We start from the raw sequence: 11262 nt of genomic DNA on the forward strand, positions 1-11262 counted from the left end.
ATATCCGGTGTAGAATCTACTATATGGCCAAATGTTTTGTGGATACCTGAGCATCACCCCTATATGAGCTGGTTGGACGTCCTGTTCCAAAACTAAATCTATTAATACGGAGTTGTCCTCATTTTGTTGCTGTAACATCCTCCACCCTTTGGGAAGGCTTTTTATAAGCGTTTGGAGGGTGTCTGTAGGAATTTGTGTCCAATTGTGAGGTTAGGTGCTGATGTCTGATGAGAAGACCTGACTTACATGTTGGGCCTTAACGTTGGGTACCAAAAAAGACCTGGCTTGTGTGTTGGCTGCCAAAAAATACCTGGCATACATTTTGGGCTTCCTGTTTGGTACAAAAAAAAAAGACCTGGCTTGCATGTTGGGCACCAAAAGAAGACCTGGCCTGCTTTTTTGGCCTCTCGTTGTGTACCAAAAAAGACTTGCTTTGTATTTTAGGCTTCGTGTTGGGCACCAAAAACGGCCTGGCTTGCATTTTGGGCCTCCCGTTTGGTACAAAAAAAGACCTGGCTTGTAAGTTGGGCACCAAAAGAAGACCTGGCCTGCTTTTTTGGCCTCTCGTTGTGTACCAAAAAAGACTTGCTTTGTATTTTAGGCTTCGTGTTGGGTGCCAATAAAGACCTGGCTTGCATTTTGGGCCTCCCGTTTGGTACAAAAGAAAAGACCTGGCTTGCAAGTTGGGCACCCAAAAAAAAGACCTGGTGTGCTTTTCTGGCCTCATGTTGTGTACCAAAAAAGACTTGCCCTGTATTTTGGGCTTCGTGTTGGGTGCCAAAAAAGACCTGGCTTGCGTTTTGGGCCTTGTGTTGGGCACCAAAAAAAAGACCTGGCTTGCATTTTGGACCTCATGTTTTGCACCAAGATGGGACCCCTGCTTGCATGTTGGGCACCAAAAAAGACCTGCTGTGCAATTGGCATTCCAATTCATCCCAAAGGCATTCAGTAGGGTTGAGGTCAGGGCTCTGTGCAGGACACTGGAGTTCCTCCACACCAAACTGGTCACACCATGTCTTTATGGAGTTGTCTTTGTACACAAGGGGGGGGGGGGGGGTGCACAGTCATGGTGGAACAGAAAAGGGTCTTCGCCAAACTGTTACTACAAGGTTGGAAGAGCACAATTGTCTACAATGTCTTTGTATGATGGAGTATTACCAGGGCCCTTCACTGGAGACGCCTATACTGTGAGTGGATGGGGGGGCTTTTTTTTTTTTTTTTTTTTTTTTGTTCTGGTCATGTAGTGCAACTCAGGAAGCTGGGAGCTCTCTGTTGTCACGGGGACAGGAAGTGAGGGAAAATATCGTTTTTTTTTTTTTAACCCTTCCCAAATCTATCTGAAATGATAAATGTTTTGGCTGGAGTTCAACTCTCTAAGAGGAAGAAATAAATTTGCTGTGTTTAAAACTAGTAGTAAATATCTTTTAACCTTTTTCAGCTTTTTACATATGTGTTTGATGTGTTTTTATTTCTATTAGATCAGCACCGATCTCCTTCATACCTAGCTTGACTTGGGTGTACTTGTGCAATGGCTGTCTTATTGGAAGAGACTGAATGCTGTTTTTGGAGGTTCTCTGTAGCTCTTCTCTTTCCACTTTGGAAAATGACTGGTTACGTTTCTACACTGGTATTCTCTGTGAGATCCCGAAGGACAGAAATGGTACAATTGGGTTTTTGAGTTGAATGATGTCATCCGCCCTCCCTTCCACCTCAGCCAGTCAGAGGAAGCTTTCTTCATTTATAGAATACAAAGCTACCTGTGAAGGGCTGAGCAGCGCCCAGCCACACCCAGTTTTGTTCCTGGAGTGTCGAATGGGAATTCTCCATCCAATCCCATCAGGAAGCCGAGGTTCAATACGGTTACAGAAGTTGCATTCATTTAAAGCGGTTGTAAACCCTAAAAAGAAAAAAAAAAAAACCTGCAAGACAAAGTCATAATGAGCTAGTATGCATCGCATACAAGCCCAATATGTGTTACTTACCTTAGAACGAAGTCCCGTCACGGACCCCTGGACATCGCTGCGGGCGCTGCCATGATCCCTCTGCGACTCTTCCGGGTTCGGCGGCTCCGGCGCTGTGATTGGCCGGAGCCGCGATGACGTCACTCCCGCGCATGCGCGAGGGAGTGATTTTCCGGCAAGTAAAACTGAAGGTCCCCCCCGGACCTTCGGAGCGCTCGCGCTGCAAATATCTCCTAAACCGTGCGGGTTTAGGAGATATTATTTGTACCTACAGGTAAGCCTTATTATAGGCTTACCTGTAGGTAAAAGTTTCTAAAAGCGGGATACAACCGCTTTAAAGTGGTTGTAAAATTAGAATGTGCATTTTATGCATTAAGGATAAAAAGTCTTCTGTGTGCAGCAGCACCCCCTAATACTTAACTGAGCCCCCTCTTTATCCAGTGATGTCCACGAGTGCCTTTGCTGTCCAGGACTCTCCCCCCTGATTGGTTGAGACAGCAGCCCCTGGCTCTTGCGGCTGTCAATCAAACTCAGCCATTCAGGAGAGAGGGGGCGGGGCTGAATTCCAGCTCTCTGTCTGAACGGATAAATAATTGCAGCTCGGCTTGGGTGCCCCCACAGCAAGCTGCTTGCTGTGGGGGCACTCAATGGGAGGGAGGGGCCCAGAGAGCCAGCCAGGGACTCGAGAAGAGGATTGAGGCTGCTCAGTGCAAAACCCAACTGCACAGAGGAGGGGAGTATGACATGTTTGTTATTTTAATACAGGAAGCTTCAAACTATGGCCCTCCAGTTGTTAAGGAACTACTATTCCCATCAGGTCTGTGAATGTCAGAGTTTTACAATGCCTCATGGGATGTGTAGTTCCACAACAGTTGGGAGGGCCGTAGTTTGAGGATCCCTGATTTAAGCACTTTACCACCGGAGGATTTTGCTGTCTTACGTCCAGGCCACTTTTTGCGATTCGGGGCTGTGCGACTTTAACTGACAATTGCGTGGTCATGCGACGCCGTACCCAAACGAAATTTACGTCCTTTTTTTTCCCACAAACAGAGCTTTCTTTTGGTGGTATTTGATCACCTGTGCGACTTTTACTTTTTGCGCTATAAACAAGAAAAGAGCGTAAATTTTGAAAAAATAACTTTTCATATTTTTTTATATGAAATTCCCCCCAAAAAAATTTAAAAATCAAAATTTTATTTAAATTTTTGGCCAATTTGTTTTCTGCTACCTATGTTTGGTAAAAAAAAATCACAATAAGCGTATTTTGATTGGTTTGCGCAGAAGTTATTGCGTTTACTAACTAAGGGAAAGATTTCTGTCATTTTTGGTGTTTTTTTTTTTTTTTTAACGAGTAATGGCGGCGATCTGCGATTTTTCTTTTCTTTTTTTCTCGGGACTGGACTGCGACATTGTGGCGGACAGATCGGACCCTTGACTGACATTTATGACACTTTTGGGGGTACCAGTGACATTACTACAGTAATCAGTGCTATACATATGCACTGTTAGTGTAAAAATGACACTGGCAGGGAAGGGGTTAATTTTATTGGAGAGGGAGGGGTTAATGTATGCCTGGTGCTTACTGATGTGTGTGTGTGGGGAGGTGACTGAGTGACACAGGGACAGATCGCATGTTCAGCTATGCTGAACCCTGCAATCTGACCCTGCCTGTCTCTTAGGAGATCCGCCCGCTTGTGTTTACACAAGCGGGCTGATCTCCACACTCGATTCCCTGACGATCGGGGAAGAGCAGCGGCGATCGCCGCTGCTCCTCCCCTGGCCCGACTCCCGCTGTGACTGAATACAGCGGGAGTGAGCCTCCGGCGGCGCGGAAAGGGGAGTGTCTGGCGACGTAGGTCTACGTCGCCAGACGATAACCAACCACTGTGCCGCAGTAGAGCTCGAGTGAGCAGATGGCAAGTGGTAATGGAACAAAAAAGACCTTACAATCACCTTGGGGCTCGGTTCACACTGAGACCCCAAGTTGCATGACGTCAAATGTTTGCCAATGACAGCCATCCTAACTGATGCTACACAAGTCGCTCCGACTTTAGAAAAGGTTCATGCACTACTTGAGTGCGATTTCAGCCCCAGTACATGCTCCTTAATAGCATCCGCTTTGCTGTCACAGCAGTGTGAACCGAGCATTAAGAGGTAGTAAACTGCTTTAAAAAAAAAAAAATCCCCTGCAAGGTAATGTTATGATGTGCTAGTATTCGTCATGCTAGCACATTATGCAAGACTTCCCTTTAAAACAAAGCCCTCCAGCGTCAGGGCTTCCATCTTCACTGAGTCTTCTTTCCGGGTTCACTGGCTCCGCCTGTATGAATGGCCGTGCATGTGCGTGACACAGAGCTCTGAAGGCTTGGGAATGCATTCCCTTCATAGTGCAAGCGCTGGTGACCTCACCGGCTGCATCCTGTGTGAACAGTGGTGGTTGGTGCTCCATCAGTCGGGGGGGCTCTGGCTCTAATCACCTGCTTAAAAAAAAAAAAAAAATCCCCCATTGGAATCCATGCATCCGGGGGCCGGATGCATGGATGGGGGGGCGGTGCCCCTGTGCCCCCTATGGATGGGCCGCCACTGTGTGTGAATATTTCCTAAACATAAATGGTGCAAGTTTAGGCGGTATTCACTGTACCTACAGGTAAGCCGCCTTATTAATAAAGCCTATATAATTGTAGGCAGAAACTAAAAAGTGGACTTTACTACAACTTAAACCACTTGCTGACCGCCGCACGACTATTTACTGCGGCAGTCTGGCTCTCCTGGGCAAACCGATGTAAGGCTACGTCGCTCACCCAGGAGCCTCTAGGGGGCGAGCGCGCGCCACCGGAGGCACACCCCCGCTCGAGTGACCGGCGGTGCCGATGTCCGCCGGTTACTCGCGATCTCCCACTGGAGAGGGAGAAGGACGGACAGCTGATGTAAACGCAGCCGCCTATCATTCTCCCTGATCCAACTGCAGAGACTGTATGATCCTGCTATGTAGGATCGTATGTCTCTGTGGTTACATCACAAGCCACGCCCCCCCCAGTTAGAATCACGTCCCTAGGGATACATTTAAAGAGGAAGTAAGCCCTCCTCTGACACTTGTATAGGTGATCCTATGATAAGGCTTACCTATAGGTACTGTAAATATTTCCTAACCATGCACCGTTTAGGAGATATTTACCTAACATGCAGCCAGTGACGTCACTGGCGCATGCGCTCTGAAGGAACGGCCGCTGGTGCCGTGACCGTCGGCTCCCGTGCGCGGGCGTGACGTCACCGTGGCTCTGGCCAATCAGATGGCCGGATGTTGCGACCCCGGAAGACGGGCGACTGGACATGTCGCCCGTCATACAGGTAAGCGGGCGGCACGGCGGGGGCTCATTCTAAGGTAAGTATTTCATAATGAGCTAGTATGCGATGCATAATGGCTTATTATGTGTTTCTCTTTCAGGTTGCAAAAAGAGAAAAAACTTTTTTTTTTTTTTTCTGGTTTACAACCTCTTTAACCCACTGATCACCAATAAAATTAACCCCTTCCCTGCCAGTGTCATTTTTACAGTAACTGCATATGTATAGCACTGATTACTGTAGTAATGTCACTGGTACTCCCAAAAATGTCAAATATCAAGGGTCCGATCTGTTCGCCGCAAAGTCACAGTCCTGCAAAAAAAAATCACAGGTCGCCGCCATTACGCGTTAAAAAAAATAAATAAAACTTTCCCATAGTTAGTAAACGCAATAACTTTTGCGCAAGCCAATCAAAATAAGCTTATTGTGATTTTTTTTTTTTTTTTTTTTTTTTTTTTTTTTTTCTACCAAAAGTATGTAGCAGAAAACCAAATTGGCCTAAAATGTTAAAAAAAAAAAATCAAATTTTTGGAGGGCATTTCATATAAAAAAAATGTGAAAAATATTGTTGTTTTTTCAAAATTGTCGCACTTTTTTGTTTATAGCGCAAAAAGTAAAAATCGAACAGGTGATGCCACCAAAAGAAAGCTCTGTGGGGAAAAAAAGGACATCAATTTTATTTGGGTACAGCGTCGCATGACCGCGCAATTGTCCGTTAAACTTACGCAGTGCCGAATCGCAAAATAGGGCCTGGTCTTTGAGCAGCCAAATCCTCTGAAGTGGTTAAAGTCATGAAAAGGGGGATTTTTTTTTTTTTTTTTTAACTCAATGAAATTTCTCTGAGTTCATTTTCTTTATCCACGACTAAATGCCCTACGGGACTATAACAAAATGAATGGGGCTGTCTGGTCACAGATAAAGAAGCGGCTGTGTCCGAACTCGGAGAAAGTGTGTGTGTGTTTTTTTTTTTTTTTTTTTTTTTTTTTGAGGTTTTATTTTTTAAACCACTTTAGCCACGGAAGGATTTTCCTCCTTAATTACCAGGCCATTTTTTGCGACTCTGTACCCAAATAAAATTGGTCTTTTTTTTTTTTTTTTTTTTTTTCCCCCACAAATACAGCTTTCTTTTGGTGGTAGTTGATCACCTCCTGTTTGTTTATAGTGGGGGAAAAAAAGAGCGACAATTCTGAAAAAAATGTTGTTTTCACTTTCTGCAATATAAAATTCTCCAAAAAATTTTCATCATTTTCCCCCTATTTGTGTTCTGCTATATATTTTTGGTAAAAAAAAAAAAGGAAAAAAAAAATCCCAATAAGCTTATTTTGAGTGATTTGTGGAAAAGATTATCGTGTCTACAAACTACGGGAAAGATTTGTCAATTTTTTATTTACTTTTTTTTTTTTTTTTTTCTTTTACTAGTAATGGCGGCAATTCGAGATTTTTGGTGGGACTGCGACATTGCGGCTGACAGAACGGATTCCTAATTGACATTTGACACTTGGGGGGGGGGGGGGAAAGAGAGAGACCAATGATGTTACTACAGTAATCAGTGCTAAAAATATGCACTGTCACTGTACTGACACTGGTAGGGAAGGGGTTAACCTAGGGGTGAGCAAAGGGTTAATTGTGAGCCTGGGGGAGTGTTTTTAAACTGAGGGGGGAGGGACTTATGAAAATGATCATAGAGACATGTGATCCTATATAGAAAAATCACAGGCGCTTTGTGATCATTGCAGAGAGAACGGTCAGCTGTGTTTACAACATCTGACCTGACCGGTGTTCTCTCACAGCGGGGAGCAATCATGGGTGCCCGGCGGCAATCGGTGCCACTGGTCCCATGGCTCGGCATCCCTGCTGCCTAGTGGGGGCGGGAGCGCACCTGCCCATGGATCGGCATCCCCGCTGCCTAGTGGGGGGCAGGAGCGCGCCCGCCCATGGATCGGCATCCCCGCTGCCTAGTGGGGGGCGGGAGCGCGCCCGCCCATGGATCGGCATCCCCGCTGCCTAGTGGGGGGCGGGAGCGCGCCCGCCCATGGATCGGCATCCCCGCTGCCTAGTGGGGGGCGGGAGCGCGCCCGCCCATGGATCGGCATCCCCGCTGCCTAGTGGGGGGCGGGAGCGCTCCCGCCCATGGATCGGCATCCCCGCTGCCTAGTGGGGGGCGGGAGCGCGCCCGCCCATGGCTCGGCATCCCCTCTGACTGGCGGGGGCGGGAGCGCACCTGCCCATGGCTCGGCATCCCCGCTGCCTAGTGGGGGCGGGAGCGCGCCCGCCCATGGCTCGGCATCCCCGCTGCCTAGTGGGGGCGGGAGCGCGCCCGCCCATGGCTCGGCATCCCCTCTGACTGGCGGGGGCGGGAGCGCACCTGCCCATGGCTCGGCATCCCCGCTGCCTAGTGGGGACGGGAGCGCGCCCGCCCATGGCTCGGCATCCCCGCTGTCTAGTGGGGGCGGGAGCGCGCCTGCCCATGGATCGGCATCCCCGCTGCCTGGGGGTGGGAGGGCGCCTGCAGATCACTGTACAGGTATGACAATTCCCGAAGCCTGTTTCAGTATATATGTGGCAGGCAGTCAGTTGGCAAGTGGTAAAGAAACGTGTCCTACTTACCTGCTCTGTCTGTAAGGGTTTACAACAGAGCAGCCCCTGACCCGCCTCTTCTTGCTCCCTGTTAGCACTCCTGGCTCCTCCCACTTCAGTGTCCCCAATACCAAACCAAAAAAACGATCAGGTGCGTTGATCAGCAGTTCAGTATCGCTCTTCACCTGCCTATTGGTGATAATTAGACAAGTCAAAGGGTGCTGCTGCTCTCTATGGATCCTCTGTGTGGCAGGAACACATCTAGGCAAAAACACAAAGCTGCCCTAGTGTAACTCTGCTTTAATATGGTAAAGTTAGAACCCTACAATGGTAAACTCGCATAGAAACAGCATAAAGATTCCACTGTGGCCACACTCGTAAAACTACCTCAAGATCCCGACAGGTTAAATGTCCCCTCCCCTATCTGCCTGGATCCTGGCAGTACAGCCAAGGCGATCCACCACCATGTTTGATGTGCAGATCCTAATGCGCATGCCAGACCAGCCGGTTCTGTGTTCCGAGGACACACAAACCTACATAAGCAGGATATGGGGGGGGGGGGGGGGTGTGAGTGGGCAACGTCCCCCCTCCCCCCGTATCCTGCTTATGTAGGTTTGTTTGTCCTCAGACAGCGCTGGCTGGACTGTGCGCATGCGCATTAGGATCTGCACATCGAGCGTGGTGGTGGATAGCTTTGGATATACTGCCACGATCCCGGCAGCTTGGTTGAACATCCATGGCCCCCCTCCCTTGTCAGGATCTTGAGGTGGTTTTAGGGGTGCGGCCATCTTGCTGTATCTTCACACCATGGGAGTTTACCATTTGTAGGGTTTTCAACTTTACTATAAAGCTGAGTTACACCAGGGTGGCTCCGTGCTTGTGTGTCCCTCCCAATAGCAAGCTGTTTCCTACGGGGGGGCAGTGGTGCTGGTTCCCGAGCCCCATTCTATGCGTCCATAAGACTCATTCGTGGCTTTGCACTACCCCCTCCCATGTGTCTCTCCTCCCTGATTGTGATTGACAGCAGTGAGAGACAATGGCTTCTGCTTCTGTTTTAGCCAATGAGGAGAGAGAGACTTGACCACTGAGGCTGGATCCAGATGGGGCTCAGGTGAGTATTGGGGGGGGGGGGGGGGGAGTAGCACACAGGTTTTATACCTCCATGCATTCAAAGAACCTTCAGCTATTATACCAACTTTAACTCGGCTAACCTTTACTATATCTGAGTGGATAGAACTTATTATAGGAGCTGAACTCTGCTGTAATGGAGGATATAGAACATGTGACCAGCACAGGTGATGACCGATTGATGAAGACTGAATGAGTTTCATTGATAAATGTTGAATGTCAGCTAATTATTATTATTTCTTTTGATTTACATGCAGTATAAAAACTTCTTGCGGGTTATTTTTGTCCCTATTGGCTTACCCTAACTTCCTGTTACAGTGACAGGAAGTGAGTAGGATCTCTCCAATCAGAACACAGTGATTAAAGAATGATTATTAATAAAGTTGGGTAAAGAGAAACTCTGGATATTATTTTTTTTTTTTAATGCTGCGTCCCCTTTGCGATTCCCAAAGTGATATTTCACAAGGGTGGCAAAGGGGATGGTAAAAACAAGGGGTGGCCCTTGTTTTTAATGGGTGTCACCACACCACAACTGTGAGTCAAGTTGTTAGCATGGCACGTTTATCAATCCACGATCCCTTAGGAATTAACCACTTCTGGACCGGAAAGGTTTTACCCCCCCCCCCCCCCTCTTATTGTCAGGCCATTTTATGCAATACAGCACTGTGTTACTTTAACTGATAATTGTGTGGTCGTGCAACACTGTACCCAAATAAAATTGATGCCCCCCCCCCCCCCCCCCACACACAAACAGAGCTTTCCTTTGGTGGTATTTGATCAATACTGGGGGTTTTTTTTTTTTTTTTCACTATCAAGCAAAACAAAAAAAAGTGACTTTTTTACATTCTGCTATAAAACATTCCCAATAAAATAAAAATTGCAAAAATCTAATTTTTTTTTTCATCATTTTAGGCCAATTTGTATTCTGCTACATATTTTTGGTTAAAAAAAAAAAACACACGCAATAAGCGTATCTTGATTGGTTTGTGCGAAAGTTATCACGTCTACAAACGAGGGGAAAACGTTGTTCCCCAAAAAAAAAAAAAAATCTAATTTTTTTTTTCATCATTTTTGACCAATTTGTATTCTGCTACATATTTTTGGTTAACCGGTTGCCGACCGCCGCACGACTATATACTGCGGCGGTCAGCCCCGGCCAGGCAGAGTGACGTATCAGTACGTCACTCGCCTGTCACTGACTTGCGAGCCTATTGCGGGCGGGCGCGCGCCCGCCGCGGCTCGTTCACAAGTCAGTGCGTGTGACCGGCGGACTCAATGTCCGCCAGTCACACTGCGATCGCTCCTGTGAAGGGAGAAAGACAGAGCGGCTTGTGTAAACAAGCTGCCTGTCAGTTCTCCCTGTGTAAAAGTGAAGATCTGACCGTTCTACTATGTAGAACTGTTGATCTTTGCTTTTACACCAATAGCAATGTCCCTGCACAGTTAGAATCACGCCCCTAGGACACACTTAACCCCTCCCTGTCCAATAAAGTTAACCCCTTCCCTGCCAGTGTCATTTTTGCAGTAACAGTGCATATGTATAGCACTGATTACTGCAGTAATGTCACTGGTACCCCCAAAAGTGTCAAATGTCAGTCAAGGGTCCGATCTGTCCGCCGCAATGTCGCAGTACCGGAAAAAAAATCGCAGATCGTCGCCATTACGCGTTAAAAAAAAACCACCAAAAATGACAAATCTTTCCCTTTGTTAGTAAACGCGATAACTTTTGCGCAAACCAATCAAAATACGCTTTTTGCGATTTTTTTTTTTTTTTTTACCAAACATAGGTAGCATAAAACAAATTGGCCGAAAAATGTTAAATTTTGATTTTTACATTTTTTTGGGGGGAATTTCATATAAAAAAATGTGAAAAATATTGTTATTTTTGCAAAATTTACGCTCTTTTTTTGTTTATAGCGCGTGATCAAAAAAATCGCACAGGTGATCAAATACCACCAAAAGAAAGCTCTGTTTGTGGGAAAAAAAAGACGTCAAATTCGTTTAGGTACAGCGTCGCACGGCCGCGCAATTGTCCGTTAAAGTCACACAGTAAAAAAATCGCAAAAAAACCCCTGGTCCTTTAGCAGCCAAATCCTCCGGGGCTTAAGTGGTTAAAAAAAAAAAAAAACACACGCAATAAGCGTATCTTGATTGGTTTGTGCGAAAGTTATCACATCTACAAACGAGGGGGAAAACGTTGTTCCCCAAAAAAAAAAATTAAAATCTAATTTTTTTTTTTCATCATTTTCGACCA

Source organism: Pelophylax lessonae, assembly GCF_965119305.1.
Source record: "Pelophylax lessonae genome assembly, chromosome: 12".
Lineage (NCBI taxonomy): Eukaryota > Metazoa > Chordata > Amphibia > Anura > Ranidae > Pelophylax > Pelophylax lessonae.